Here is a 15,877-nt window from a genome sequence, read left to right as displayed (position 1 = left end):
TCTGTATAGAGATAAAGGGGGAGGCCCCCTCTGATTCTTGGGTTTGTGGCCAACAGCCTGGGCCCCTGGCCAAGCAATCCCTTCCCCCTCGCTCAAGCCTGACCCCCCTCCCCAGGCCCCCAGGCCTCCCACAGCCTTGACCCCAGCAGTGATGCCAAGAGGAACCAGCACGGAGGCGGCAGGGCCCATTTTCTAGGTCAGAGCTCCTTGCCCTGCCTTCTCCCCTGCTCCTGTCACCGAGGAGAGGAGGAGACCTGGGAGAGGAGAGGGTGGGTGACTCTGGGTGTGTGGCTGTGTGTGTGGCTGTGCGTGTGTGTGTGCAGTGTGTGGAGAGGGAGGGAAAAATGAGGAAGGGAGGGGAAAAAACAGGGAAGGAAGAGAGGGAGGGAAGGAGAGGGAGAGAACACAGCCTGGGAGAGTGTGTGTGGCTTCATGACTGTGTGCAGGAGACTGTGGGGTGTGTGTGTGTGTGTGTGTGTGTGTGTGTGTGTGTGTGTGTGTGTCTCCAGCAGCAAGCTTGCCTTAAAGGCACAGACCTACCTCCTCCTGGCACTCTACATCTACAGAGGCCAGACCCCCCCACAGCCCACAGCGCCCTACAAGACCAGCTCAGAGCCAGCCTCCCAGAGGGACCTCGTGCTCCAGGGAAGACAGGGCCTTATTCCTGAGAAAAGCCCAGCTGGGGCACAGGGCAAGATGGCCTGGTGGGGCGCTCCTCTTCCAACACAGACAGGGACAGGGCCGACAAGGCAGGGAGGCTGCACCCGGCACCTCTGCCCAGGCTGCCAGGGCACACGGCTGGGTGCAGTCTCTAAGTGGGCCTGAGGGGTCTCCCTGTACGGCCTCCGGCCTCTGGCTGGTGCCTCAAACAATTCTCCCTGCACCTCAGCAGCTGAGAAAGGCCAGTCTGCTTCCTCTGGAGCCCCTCCCCCCCCACCGGATTTGGTTCCAGAGTTTGGGTGGAGCCCAGGGAGGCTGTGACCACGACCACGACCACGGTCTCTCAGTGTTTCTGCCTCCACCTTGCTGGGTGAGTCTGGAGAAGTCCCCCACCCTGTCTGGGCTGTACACAGCAGATATTGGGTATGAGACTGCTGGCTCCTTCAGCAGGCACCCCTGGTTCTGGATCTTTGAGGGTGCATCCTTTGATGAGAGGCCTCCTTACAGGAGGATGAAACATTCCCAGCCATCAATCTTTTCAGCCCTATCCCAGAGCTACAAAAAATGGTTTGCACGGGTGGGAAACCTGGGCCAACACCTCGGTCCACAGTTGGGGAAACTGAGGCCTGTAAGGGCGGCGGAGGTGATGAGTTGCCCAAGTTATTCGGAAGGCTGGAGAAGGCCGGAGTCTGGGCCCAATCTGGAACCTCCCCCACCATCGCTGAGGGAACTACCCGAGGAGCAGAGGGGCTCAGGGCAGACCCATGGGCCTCTTCCTCCCCCTCCCCCAGTCCGCACCATCCAGCCACCTGCTCCCCAGCCCCACTAGGGCGGGGCAGCCACCGGGGTCCCCATGGCAACTCCCCCTCCCCGCCCCCAGGCGCCATGGCCTCCCTGCGTAGGAGCTACCTTCTGGCTGCCCAGCGAGGCCTCTGTTGGGGCCTTCACAGTCCTGCTGTAGTGGCCTTGGACCAGAGCCATTCGGGTGCTGGCTGCTTGGGTGCCTAAGGTGGCTCAGAACCACCCCGCTCTCTGAGATGTCCCTTGTCAGTCACGAAGGCGTAGAGCCTCAGTGTCTGCCCAGTGTGGCAGAGGGGAGCATCTCAGAATTAGGGACCTACCTCCTGGAGTCTGATGGCCTGGGTTCCAGGATCCTAGAAGGGTGACACACCCACCCCAGTATTTAGATGAACTTCTTACCCTTCTGAAAAATGGAGGTGAGCAGAGCACCTGCCTTCTGTAATGATTGTGAGCAGATGGACCAACAAAGTAGCGGCAGCACTCAGTATCGGCTGGGGCTGGGGTATAGCTCAGCAGCACTAGCGTCTGCCTGGCCACTGCAAGGTCCTGAGTTCAGTTCCCATACCAAAAATAAAAAAAGTTTTAAAAAGTCCCCTGTGTTTACAAGGAAGGTGACCTGCCATTAAATTAGTATCAGCTATGGGGCCAGGTGTGGTGGTACATCCCTGGAATCCTAGCACCCAGGGAGGTCAAGGCCAGAGGATTGCAAGTTCAAACCCAGCCTTTGTGATTTAGAAACTTATGATAACCCCGTCTCGAAATTTAAAAATAGGGCCAAGACTGGGTGGGCATGGTGGTACATGTTTGTAATTTCAGCACTTGGGAGGGAAAGATAAGGCAGGGAGATTGCCAGCCTGCGCTGTAAGGTGAGTTCAGGCCAGCCTGAACTACATAGGGAGAGGAGACCCTGACTCAAAAAATAAATAAGTAAATAAGGGCTGGGATGTGACTTAGTGCAAAGACCCTGGGTTCAGTCTGTACCATGAATGTGTTTGTGTGTGTGACTATTCAGCTATTATTCTTTTTTTTTTTTTTTTTTTTGCCTTTTTCGTTTTTTATCGGTACCAGGGATCGAACTCACGACTTCCTGCTTGCAAGGCAGGCGCTTATGCCGCTGAGCTAAATCCCCAGCCCCTCAGCTATTATTCTTACATCAGGCTGTGAGCACTGCAGAAAAGCACGGGTAGAGGGCCCTAGCCCAGCCTGGGGTGGGGGGTCTTTCTTGAAGTACTACAGCTTGGAGTCTTGGGAGTCAGAAAAAGCCAGGAAAGCCTGAGCAAGGCCCTGGAGGTGACGCATGGCAGGGTGGGGGCACACATTCCCAAAGGCACTCAGTGTGGGCTTCACTGGACAGTGTGGGGTTTTGGAGAGAGAGGTGACACTGTCCCTTGTTTCCCTGCCAGTCTCTGGCTGCCCTGTATGGCTTGGTTTGGAGGGGCAAGTGGTCCTTATGGGAGACAAGGAGGCCTGAGGAGGGGAAGCGGAGGGCAGGATCATGGCCCTGAGGAGGGAGAGGCAGCAAGATGGTGGCCCGAGGATGGGTACTTGGTGTTGGCTCTGGAGGGGGGAGTGTTACAGGGTGGGTGGTGATGAGTGCCGCTGGGTAGCAAGGGCAGGGTGGAAGGACTTCAGTGTGGAGCAAGAGCTCTGGGCCGGAGAGGTCAGCATGCGACAGTACGGTCTGGATGGGAACAACCCTTTCTGAGACAGAGCGCTCGCTGCCTCTGAGTCATCAGGAGGATGAAGGTCTTGCCAACCCACCAGCCCCTTCCACAGAGAAGAGGCCCAATTGTCTTTTTTGACTGGATTCCAAGCATCTCTTTCCTGGGGACCAAACAGACTCTGTTCAAAGGAAACTCAGGGAAGGGCATGTAGCTCAGTGTAGTCCTCTGCCTAGGCTGCGCTAGGCCCTGGGTTCCATCCCCAGCTGATGAAGAAGGAAGACAAGAAAGGAGGGGAGGGAGAGAGGAGGGAAGCAGGGAGGAAGATCGATTCAGGAATTCTAAGGAAGTCTACAGGTGCTATTTTTTATTTTATTTTATTTTTGTCTTTTTCTTTTTTATCGGTACCAGGGATCGAACTCACGACCACACAGTTGCAGGGCAGGCGCTTATTCCGCTGAGCTAAATCCCCAGCCCCTACAGGTGCTATTTTTATTGTGTTTGTCTGTTTATTTGGCTTTGGTTTTTTGAAGCAGGGACTTGCTATGCAGCCAAGGCTGGCCTTGAGCTCACTGTGTAACCCAGGCTGGCTTTGAACTCATGGTGAGCTCCTGCCTCAATGTCCCTAGTGCTGGGATTACAGGAGTGCACCACCACACATCCTAGCCTTATATGGGCTGTTCTGAGTTGGGGGGGCTTCACTTTGGGGAGAGGGACAGAGGAATACAAGGAGGCCGTTTATTATGCTGACCAGTCCCAGCTCTGTTACTGACCAGCCATGCGGTCTTAGACCAGTTTTCCTGCCAGACCTCAGCTACCTCCTTGCTCCCCACCCTGCAGGATTACTGTCAGAAATAAACGGGGTGCTGGAACACAAGGCTCTCAGCGTGGGTTCTGGCTCAGGGAAGGCATTTTTGTTTAATGTGCACATTCCTGGATCCTCTGCTGGAGCCAGGAGTGAGCTCTCAGCGTAGGCCTGGGATTGGGCAGGTATCACTGACCCAGCTGGGCCGGAGCTGCCCCTGCCAATCTCCTTAGACAGAGCCCCTCCCCTAGACAGCCCGCTAGCCCCATGGCCAGAGGCAAGCACTCCCAGGTGCCCTCCTGCATGGCTCCTTCTCTGCTACAGGTTTTGTCCCTTACTAAGAGGGTCCTTGTATGCACACATGGGCCCCCCCACGGCCAGGCTCCCTCTGGGCCTGGAGTCCGGTGGGAGGACAGACCCAGGTCTTGAGAGAGGGGCTCAGGATCCTGGATTGGGGAAGTCCAGGACCCAGGGATCTGGAGTGTGTTCCCAAATAATCCCCACCCAGTGTCCTGGAGAGAGGGGTGAGACTGCAGGATAGCACAGGGAACCCATTTACCAGTATTCAGAGCAGAGGCCCAGTGCCCACGGCCGTGGGGTCCCCTGCCTCTGTTCCCACCAGCCCCTCACCTATTGTGGGAGGTTCTGTTATTATTCTCCTTTAAAAATGAGGGAACTGGGGCTGGGGATTTAGCTCAGCAGCATAAGTGCCTGCCTTGCAAGCAGTCAGTGGTGAGTTCAATCCCTGGTACTGATAAAAACAAATAAGACCAAAAATAAATAAATAAATAAATAAACAAAATAAAAATTAAAAAAATGAGGGAACTGGGCCAGGAATTTAGCTCAGTGGCATAAGCGCCTGCCTGGCAAGTGCTCAGTTGTGAGTTCAATTCCCACTACCAGAAATTTAAAAAAAAAAAATGAGGGAACCTCAGCTCCCAGACAGCACAAAAGCTAATGTGGGTGCAGCGTGGCCCCTGAATGCCCAGTGCCGAGACAGGTGTTCTAAGTACATGGCATGAGGCACCTGACAGCCTGCCAAGTGACAGTGTGCCAAAGGGTCACCTGGCCAGAGTAGAAATTGGGAATTCAAACTCAGGCCTCAGCCCAGACCCTATGACCCACTGCAGGCCTTTAAGGAGGTCCCCACCAAGGGGCAGGGGTGCGGAGAGGACAGCTGGGAACCTGGGCCTGCCATCTCCAAGGAGGGCCATGGAATGTGAGGAATGTTCATCCCCCAGGGCAGGGCCATGGGCAAGGTGACCTTTGGGGAGATAAAGTCAAATTCCAGGAGTCAGAGGGAGGCCCTGAGAAGCCCGCAGAAGGCAGACTTGGGGTGGTACTGCCAGGGACTATGCCGGGCTGCCATGTGGCCTGTCCCCCAAACTCTTCTCTGAGCCAGGTGTGGAAAGGGGGGTGTCCAATGGGAGTGCTGGGCAGAGACAGGGCTGCTGTGCTAATAACCTTGTCCCCAGCAGTGACAGAGTCATTCGGGGAGGGCCCTGGAGAACCCCAGCCATAGCCATCCAGAGCCCCATTCCTGTGTCCTCCTCTGCCCTAGGAGTGTGGCTTCCATTCTGCTCCAGGCTCCGAGGTCCAGCGCTGGTCTTGCCCCTCCCACACTGCCTCCGAAAACCTCTAGGACCTGCCCTCAGGCCACCCCCACCCCCTGCCGTCCCCTCCTGCCCAGCCAGCCTCCTAGTGGAGGCCAGTGGCCCAAGGATCATCTAGCCTGAGAATCAGAGTCAGAATTAAATTTCCAATCAGTTAAACTGAATCTCAGTTAAGCCATGAATGATGTGTAAATGTATCCCAAGTACTACACGGGAGACACTTGAACGAAAATGTCTCATTGCTAGCCATGGTGGCAGCATGGCCCTGTAATCCCAGCTACTGGGGACACGCTGGGCAGGGACTGAGGCAGCAGAACTGTGAATTCGAGGCCAGTCTGGACAACTTAGTAAGACTCTGTTGCAAAGGAAAATGAAAGCTTGAGTGTGTGTTTTTTGTTATCTATCTGAAATGTAAGCTTACTGAATGTGTTGGATTTTACTTGGCAGGCCATAGCCAGGGTACCTTTCTACTTCAGCCTTTCCAGTGGAGGGCAGAGGAGGGACAGCTCAGGGCTATGCCATCCTTTCCCCGGCTTGTCTCTGATGGCTTCCAGCCACCTTTTGGTTCTGGGGAGTCCCCTCCTGTAGGTAGCCTTCCCCTACAGCCCAGGCTGTGGAACTGGAGCCCCCCCACCATCCCTCATCAGAACTCTAAGGCTTCTGTCTGCGGATCTCGCCCTCAAAAACAGTTTGCTGAGACTCGACACTTATCCTTCTGTTCCATGGCTCCCCTGTCCCTAGGACCCTGCTGAGTTTAGAATACCCAGCTATGGGGTAAGCTCACTGGCTTAAGTACCTGCCTGGCAAGTGCAAGGTTGTGAGTTTGAAACCAGTACCAAAAAAAAAAAGTTAGAATACCCAGCTATGCTCACTGCTTTCTTTCTAGACCTCAGTCTACCCAGCCCCTTGCTGAGGGACCTCTGCTCTGGTCTGCCAGGCCTCCCAGCCAGGCCTCCCTGCAGATGTACACCCGTGGAGGCCTGAGCCTGTGAAAGAACAGAGAGCTCAGCTCCCCCTCCCAGGTCCTGTAAAAATAGGGATCCTCTGTCTCCCTGGTAAGGATATGGGGAGGCTGGATGGCAGAAGGAGGTGAGCTGGTGGGGCTCTCAAAAATACAGGCTACAGGGGCTGGGGATTTAGCTCAGCGGCATAAGTGCCTACCAGTTCGATCCCTGGTACCAATAAAAAGGAAAAAGACAAAAAAAAAAAAAAAAATACAGGCTACTTCCTGCCCTTCCCACTACAGGAAGGCTTGCTCACCTGCAGGGGCTCAGGCACAGGACCCAGAGGAGGAGGGGAAGCCAGCCAGGGAGTATTCACACAGGATTTTAAGCCTGATCTTCAATTTATTTATTTTTAAAGAGCCTGAGCATCGCCTTTCCTGTGAGAGAGGTGAGCTGAGGTGAATGTGAATCTCCCTCTTTGGAAGGGTCTCAGTTTGTAGCCTCAGTGGAGAGTGGGGAACAGGTGGTGGACTCAGAAGACCCTGAAGTAAGGGACTTTGCCCAGCCTTGGATCCACTGGACTCCCCAGGTCACTGCAAATGAACACATGGCTTGAGAGGCAGGAGGGGATACACTCCAGACAAGCCCTCCTGTCTAGTTCCTGCCCCTTACATCAAGTGGGCACCCACGTGTGGGGTGCTCAGGGGCCCTGCCAGCATTCACAGGCCTGCTAGCCTCCTCGGCTGGACAGTGTGTCCAGACAGTCCAAAATTCCGGAACGAGTCTGGCGTGAGGAACCCCTGTGAGCTCTCAGGCATGAGTTCTTGCCTCTAAATAGGACTTTTTTTTCAGTGCTGGGGACAAGAACCCAGGGGCTCACACTGGCTAGGCCAGTGTGCTAGCCTGAGCCACATTCCAGCCCTAAACAGACGGTTTAAGACAGCCCTCCTCCTCCCTCCTGCCCCTCTCTGCCTGTCTCCCTCAGCCTGTAGAACTGGCTTCCTGTCAGCCCAGGGCTGAGGCCTGCCTGACCTCAAGGCAAAAGAGGCTGACAGGAAGGGTGGGGAGGGGGAAGGAGGGAATTTGCTCTTGCTGAGCACCCGGTCCTGCCCACCTTCACCTCTATCCTAGGGAGTCTGCCCTGCCACCCCACACCGAGAACCTGCCTCACAGAGGAGGGAATGGAAGCCCCGCCACGGACAGAGCCAGCCTTCCTGTTCCTGCCTCACTCCAGGGCCCCAAGGTGGGTCCAGGAGCTTAACTGACTGTCAAAGGAGAATCTCTTCGTCTTGAGGCCAGTGTCCTAGAGAAGGTCTCTCAGCCATCTGGAGGTCAATAGAAGTCAGAGCAGGCAGGAGGGCTGGGCTGGCCTGACCTTTTCCAGTACACAAATGACCTGAGAGAAGTTACTTCACTTGAGTGACCTTGGCTACCAGGGCAAGGTGATGAGTGCCTGGTTTTAGACCTAGACCAAGGATGGCAAACCTTTTAGGAACTGAGTGCCCAAAGTACAACCCAAAACCCACCTATTTATCACAAAGTGCCAACACATGCCTATGTCCTCTGTGATCCAATGTTCAGCTACTAAGGCAATACTGGGGCGACTTGTCCCTAGTGCCCACAGAGAGGGATCTATATGTCCACTGTGGTACTCGTGCCATAGGTTCACCAGCACTGACCTCAGCTGATTCCAAATCTATTTGTCCTGCTGTTTGCTGCTATCCTGCTATTTGTCTTGTCTAGCAGAAATCCTAGAAATAAGCTACTCCCCTCTCTGAATGTCCTGTCTGGTCCCTGTGAAGTGGGAAGTGTGAGACCTTCCTTGTGGGGTTCCTCAGAGGACTGGGAGAGGGCAGCACAGCAGAGGGAGCTCAGGACAGGGATGGCGGTGTAGGCTGGGGGACCAGGCAAGTGACCACCACAACCACCTGTGGGCCGGCCCCAGGAAGCCAAAGCCCTCTCAGGCCTGGGAGGGGCAGGTACCACACTCAGTCCCCTCTCACCTGCCCCAGCACCACCCCCCCAATCCACCTACCACCACCCCCCACTCCCCATCCCAGTTCTCCAGCACAAAAGGGAGATCTGACAGGTTTTGTCTCCTGCAGACTCATTCTTCCAATCTGAGACCCACCAGGTCCTGCATCTGGGCCTTGCCATCACCTCCCAGCCTGGCCAGCTCTCCAGCGTGCTTCTGCACAGGAGACTCAGGGGCCTTAAAGGAGCAGAACCCGCTTTCAGAGACATCAACTTCCAAGACCAGAATTCAAAGGCAGGAAAACAGCCAGGAGAGAGACAAGAGAAGGCTCAGGGACTGCGGCCTTAGGACTTCTCTGAGGGTGGGCTGGGGCTGCACAAGGGCCAACACCCACTTTGCCCGCTTCCTCTGGCCTTGTTCTCTCTGATGTTAATGGAAGCAGGATGATGCACACCTGCAATCGCAGCACTCCAGAGGCTGAGGCAGGAAGATCATGCGTTTGAGACTAGCTTGGGTAACACAGTGAGACCGAGTCTCAAAACACAAAACAAAACAGAGATGAAGGTCAGAATGGGAGCATCTCTCCCAGGAGAGATTTCCTGAACCAGACGCTGGCCAGATGCCAGATAGGAAACCAGCCCCAGTCCCAGGGCTCATTCTGGGGGTCCATCAGGAAGGACCACAGAGTGTTTCCACAAAAGGGAGCCCGGCAGATGGTGGAAGGGAAAGGCCTCCTCACTCTCTGGCTGGTGCATCCTTTGTACCCAAAGAGCTCTCTCACCCCCTCACCTATAAACAAATTTGTGAGACAAAGTAGACCAACTGTATCCTCTTTTTGCAGAAAAATAAGGCCACAGGTCCCAAGGGGCAGGCTGTGCCCTGCCCCAGGAGTTGGTGTCTCAAGAGTGAGGCCTAGAGGAATGCAAAGTGAGGGTCTGGGAGGCCTGCCCTGGCCAAGGGACAGAAAGCCAGGGCTGCTGTGGCAGCTCCCTTGGCCCGAGCCAGGGCAGACCTGAGAGAGGAGGCTGCGGGGCTGGCCCTCGGGGTGCCAGGGAGCTAGAGAAGCATCTCTTCCCCAGCTCCCCCTCAGGCTGCAGACAGGGAGAGAGTAGGGGACCAGCCAGAGACCATGGAAGCAGGGACAGCTGTACACACAGGTACTTCTGACAAAGGGGCTGTAGAGCCTCGGTGTCGTGGGGGAGGGGACCAGCAATTCCTCCCGGGAAAGAGGGGAAGTGAGCAGGGAGATGAAGCAGGAGAGGAAATGAAAGATTAAGGGCATAAAGGCCATAAAGCCCAGCGCTGTCCAGGCCGGATGGATTCCCGGTTTATAGATATATTTATGTTCAAGGATGCCCCGCCAGGCCCGATGGAGCAGCCACCCAGGGAGGTGGAGGGGACACTGGGCTGAAAGAGCCGCCTTGTGCCCTGGTAGTCCTCTCCTGCCACCCCCTTCTCCTAGCCCTAGCTCCCCCTCTGCCTGGCTGACAGCCCAGCTGGAAGCAATTGCTGGAGCCCCCAGCCTGGAGCGCTGCATCCCACAGAGGGCCCTGGTAAATCGCAGCCCACACCCCTGACGGCCTGCAGCACCCCTCCCCTGCCCCCCTGGCAGCCCCCTGCCCGGAAATTTAAAACAACTGCTCGACACAGTCTTAAATCCTCAGGAAGGCTCTCAGTGGGCAGGCGGGAAACGCAAGGCTGGCAGGGCTGAGCCCAGAGCTCCTGCAGACTGAGCCCCCACCCCCAGAGCACCCACTGCTCCCTAAGGCCCCCACTGTGGCTCTGCAGCCCTGGCTCTTGTGTTTGTTGGTGTCCCCCTTAGGGCAACACGGCCTGTCAGTTGCCTGGGAACTCTGAGCACAAAGAAGGCTGGGCAGAGGCTTTGCCCCACTGCTGTGTCCCCGCCCTGGCTCTGCCAGGGGCATCTGCAGCCTGCATCTATGAATAATGAGCCAAGAGCCCAGCACACGTCACCCTCAGCCACCGCTCTACTCCTCGGGTTTTGGTTTCCTCACCTATCCAATGGGCGCTGTAATTTTTTTGTCTTGGTTGGTGTTTTGCAGTACTGGGATTTGAACCCAAGGCCTTCGGACTGAACCACTCTCTTCAACCCTTTAAAAAACAAAACAAAAAAAAATATATTTTTTTTTGTCTTTTTGAGACAGGGTTTCACAATGCAGTTCAGGCTGAACTTGAACTCACTTTGTAGCCCAGGCTGGCCTCGAACTCACAGTGATCCTCCCATCTCAGCCTCACGAATGCTGGGATTACAGACATATGCCATCATGTCTGGGGTTTGGGGTTTTTTGGTTGTTTGGGACAGGGTTTGCTGTGTAGTCCGGGCTGGCCTTGAACTCACTATGTATCCCCAGGCTGGCTTTGAACTTGTGTCAATCCTCACTCTGGGATTACCAGTAAGTACTACCAGCGTGGTAGGCATAATTTTTACCCAGTCTATTGCCAAATTGTGACCATTAAATAAGAAAAGTGTCACAGTAACCGCAAAATGATGGTCACTAGGCTTCTTGCCTTCCTGGCTTTAGTTTACTGTGTGAAGGGAGGTGCCTGAGTTGAATTTTCCCAGTTTTGATGATCTCAGGCTCCAGCCAGAGCTGACTGGCCTCAGCCTCTCCGTGCCCACTAGGCATTGTAAATCAGGGAGAGGTGTGACATCAGGAAAGGACATCCCTAGCAGGACTCTAAAGTCACTATTTTAGCTCTTAGGGGGCCCAACTTGCTGTGGGACCACTGGCCCTCAGTTTCCCTTTCCTAAAAGGACAACGGGTGGACATAGGATGCTGGAGTCACCTCTAGCATCAAGTTCCATAGTGACAGGACACTGCAGGGCTCTGGCCAGCCTGGATCCTATATCAGAGGGAAGGAATCTGGAATCTGGAGAAGAGAAGGGGCTGAGCCTGTACCCAGGCAGCAGGAGGTGGTTCTTTGCTCCTGCATGTCTCAGCTGGATGCCCTGCCCCCCACATCTCCAGCCCTGGACCTGGCTAGCCTGGAGGTGTCCAGGGCCTGGTTACTTGATTAGTCTAGCGGGCAAAACTGAGGGTAGGACGCTGAGTTCCAGCCCTGCCTAAATACTGGCAGTCACATGACCCAGGCCAAGTCCCTTCTCTGAGACTAAGCTCCCTGTCTCTAGGTCCACAGAGGATGAGTCTGAGTTGTTCATGCTCAGATGAGGCCTCCAGGGCCAGCCCAGCCCATTCTTAAGCTTCTTCTGTGGGATTCCAGCTCTGTGTTCCTTTTCCTGTGCCCCAGGGTCACAGCAAGAACCAGCTGTGACACAGGACTCCATCCAAGCCCCAGCTCCTTGCAAACAGCACCCTGGGTCCTGCACAGAGCACTGCTCCACAGGCCTGTGTCCATCACACTCCCCACCCCAATAGGGTGCTCAGTGGGACTCATAGACAGGGACTTGTGGTCAGTGCCTGGCTTGGCATCCCTCAGGGGCTGGGGGAGCCTCTCCCTCTCACAAGAGGGTGTGTGGAGCAGATGGAGCCAGAGCAGCACTACTGTGCCCCAGGCAAGCCCTGGACAAATCTCCGCCAGAATCCCCTCCTCCCCGCCCCCACGGGCTGGGACAGACCTCAGCCAGCAGGCCTCCCAGCTTTGATCAATACAGGGCAAGCAGCCAAGGCGGCTGCAGGCTCCATTCTCCCAGGAGGCCCCAGCTCAGCCGGGTCACGTAGTGGGGGAGGGGCCCCCGGGCCTCAGGCCTGGGGGGGCCGGGGGAGAGGGGCGAGCAGGAGGGGACAGCAGCCCAGCACAGGGCTTCATTTCTTTTTTTTTTTTCAGGGCTTCATTTCTTCACCCATGTGTGTCCTCCCACCCCATCCGTGTGTTTAGTGAGCACCAGCTATGCACCAGGCACTGTCCTCAGCTCTTGGGACATGGCAAAGGACAGACAGGACAACAGCTTCTGAGGAACTTACCCTCGGTGGAGGGGGGGACCAGAAATGACAAGCGACCAGCCATGAAAGGTAGTTTGGGGAGGTAAATAAAATAAAATAAAATAGGATCAACAAATAAAATGAGATGGGGTTTCCCAGAGCAACTGGGAAACACTGCCCACAGAGGCAGGAGGACAGAGTGCGGGGGCCCTGGGACTAATGAGCAGACATTGCACTCAGAGAGTCTGCATACTGGCTTGGGTCAGAAAGTCTGCACCAGGAAGCTTAATGGGGGGGCACCATAGTGGCCAGCGAAGGGTATGGGAAGAGGTAGGCAGTGCTGCAGTCCAGCAAAGGCCTCAGCTGACCCCACAGAGCCCAGAGCAGGTAACAGGCCTAGGTACCCCTGCTCAGACCAGCCGAGGGTGCAGTTGCCCTTCCCCCACAGGCAAAGCTCACACTACCCACGGTCCCCCCCAGGCCTGTCACTGCAGCACTCTTGGGCACTGGGGAGTGAAGGCCTGGGCCTGAGGGGAGGTCTTGGTGGCACCCACTGCATGGGCTAAGATCAAAGAATAAGGCAGACACCATGCTGAGAAACCGCCAGATCAGAGAGGGAGGCCGGGGCCAGGCTGCGGGGCCCAGGAGCCCAGCGCTAAGAGGGCCACACCTGCCACCGAGTGTCCCACAGCACCCAAAGGAGGAGGATGGGGACCTGCAGATGTGTCGGCGGTCAGTGAGGGCCTGGACAAGTGCGGTTTAGCAGGTGAGTGCTGAACACGGGGCACGGTAGTGTGAGCCTGTCATTCTGCACTTGGACATCGAGGCAGGAGGGATCATGAGTTCAAGACCAGACCCTGCCTCAAAACAAGCAAAAAACTGAAACGTAAAGAAGGCAGTGCAGAGACCAGGGAGCCAGGGATGTTGTGGGGCCAGGCAGAGGACTCTGATTCTTTTCTTGCCTTGCACATTATAGGTGAGCACTCTCCCTGAGTATACCCCAGCCCTCTTATACTCAGGCTCCTACAGCATGCACAAGAGATGCTTCTGGACTCCTTTGAGGATATTCAGCCGGCTGAATGTAATTTTTCCCAATCTTACGCTTCTGCTGTATTATGGATTAGGGAAACTCCTAGTTCTCCCCAGTTTGACCAGGTCCTCTTCTCTGCTTGGGGCCACACTGACCACATCTGCTCCCTTTGTCCCCAGTCCTCCTAGGGTGTGGACACAGCTCTTGTACACCCCTGTGTCTTCCCTCTCTCCTTGGTTGTTCTGGGAAGGGTCCAGCTGGCTCCAACTCCCAACCCGGTCCATTGTCCCACCTGTTGAACTGTTTACAAATTATTATTTTTTAAATTTTTAATGTTGTCTTTTTTGACACAGGGTCTCACTATGCAGTTCAGGCTGATCTTGAACTCACTTTGTACCCCAGGCTGGACTCAAACTCACAGTGATCCTCCCATCTCAGCCTCCTGAGTGCTGGGGTTACAAGTGTGTGCCTAACTCATTGTTGTCACCTGCATCTGACACCAGAGCAGCATGGAGGAAGTCACCATGAGGGTTGGTGAGAGACATAGCTGCAGCAGTGTGCACAGTGACCGTCCTCCAGTTGCTGTGTGAGAGCCTGGGCCCAGGGTGGTGCTGCCAGGAGGTCCTGAGGACCTGGGGAGGTCTTGAGGTTGAGAAGAGACAATGGGATCCTAACCCCTTCTTTCCCTTTGCTTCCTGGCTATGAGGTGACCAGCTTGGTCTGCCACCTGCCCCTGTCTTTGCCACCCATCCTGTACTCTAGAGGCCCAAGCACTGAGTCTGCCTGGTCTTGAACTGGGCCCTGGAAAACTATAAGCCACAATAAACCTTTTCTCTCTGTAAGTTAGTCGCCTCCGGCATTTCATTACAATGACTGAAAGCTGGTAAACACAGAAGCACAGACTGGCCAGGGAAGTCGGGGCTTAGCATATCTGGGTTTACCTGAGCCAGGCTGTTCTTTCTGGGTTTCACGTACTCTATAAATGAGGCTGGCTACTTGGGTGGCATTTGAAAGCTGCCTAAGACCAAATCCTGAGTTCACTCTTCAAAACCTGAGTTAAGGGATTTCTGTTTTCTGTTGTTCTGACTCTGGTCAGACAATTGCAGAATTCCTGGGGCTGGTGAGGTCTCTAAGAGTCTTAACTCCTGAAGTTCTGTGCCACAGGCTTTGCTGAGATTTGTTTCAATACCCTCAGGAAATTGTTTGCCTAGAGATCATGTATACTTCCAGCATGGGAAACTCACTATCTTTATTAGTTTTATTAGAAGTTTCTAGGGCCAAATGTAGTGGCATAGACCAAAGTCTGAGCTACTTGGGAGGCTAAGACAGGAGGATCACAAGTTTGAGGACAGCTTGGGCAACTTAGCAAGACTCTGTTTGAAAATAACCTAATAAGAAGGGCTGGTACAGTACTTGCTCAGCATGCACAAGGGCCTGGAAATAAATCCCTGTTCCCACACATGCATACACATAAACACATACACAAAAGAAAATTGAATGAAGGGGCTGTGGTTGACACTCTGTATTCTTAAATTTCACAACTGCAGATTCACTCAATCACAGGTCAAAAATATTCAGGGAAAAATATTGCACTCGTACTGAACATGTAGACTACTTTCCCCTTGTTATTATTGCATAGGTAAAGCAGTATGGCTACTTTTCTCGTTTGAGACAGGGTCTCGTTTTGTAGTTCAGGCTGACCTTGAACTCACTGTGCAGCCCAGGCTGGCCTCAAACTTATGGTGGTTCTCCTGCCTCAGCCTTGCAAGTACTGGGATTATACCTGGTGCCTCCCTGGCCACCCGCACCCTGCTAGTAACAGTATTTTTTTTTTGGGGGGGGGGCGTCTTTTTCCTTTTTATTGGTACCAGGGATCGAACTCACAACTGCCTGCTTGCAAGGCAGGTGCTTATGCCACTGAGCTAAATCCCCAGCCCCTAGACTTTTGTTTTTTAAGATGAGTTCTCACTATGCTGCCCAGGCCTCCAGCCCCCAGTAACAGTATTTTAATGGCATTAACACTACAGTGGATATTATGAGTACACAAGAAGATGGGATCAGTTCTGTACATATAAAGGACTTGTGTACCTGTGGATGTTGGCAACTACATAGCGTCCTGGCATGTGAGAGATGACTATAGCAACAGGAATGAGGGAAGGGCTCAGACACCTACAGAGGACAGAAGGCAAGTGGGGAGCCTTAGCACCCACAGGCCTGGCTGTGAGCACGGAGAACTGGAGTGGGAGGTGAAGCATGAATACTCCTTCCTGTCTCCGGCTGCTGGGACCTCCTGCTAGTTGAATCCACAGGAAATCAGAGGCAAGCTGACATGCCCCCTCCCCCCAGGTCAGGCCAACGGAGCAGGGAGGAGCAGGAGCAGGGAGGAGCAGGAGCAGGGAGGAGCAGGAGCAAGAACGCGTCTCGGGAAGGGATGATGTACACTGAGAGCAGTCACCTGGAGGGCCAAGTATGAGGCTAAGTTCTCC

At 54.7% G+C, this 15,877-nt stretch overlaps 1 long non-coding RNA gene across 1 annotated transcript; it reads left to right on the top strand.

The window, feature by feature from the left end:
- Positions 1 to 450: 450 nt before the first annotated feature.
- Positions 451 to 14,225, top strand: LOC111755274 (uncharacterized). The gene is made up of 4 exons (XR_002789845.2): positions 451 to 1,030; positions 12,267 to 12,451; positions 13,338 to 13,442; positions 13,745 to 14,225. It is a non-coding gene; the product is annotated as an uncharacterized LOC111755274 (long non-coding RNA).
- Positions 14,226 to 15,877: the final 1,652 nt, after the last annotated feature.

This window comes from Cavia porcellus, unplaced genomic scaffold (genome assembly GCF_034190915.1).
Source record: "Cavia porcellus strain 051 isolate PalLab524CR breed Dunkin Hartley unplaced genomic scaffold, mCavPor4.1 scaffold_25, whole genome shotgun sequence".
NCBI classification, from domain to species: Eukaryota; Metazoa; Chordata; class Mammalia; order Rodentia; family Caviidae; genus Cavia; species Cavia porcellus.
This window is presented reverse-complemented; position numbering and strand designations above follow the sequence as displayed.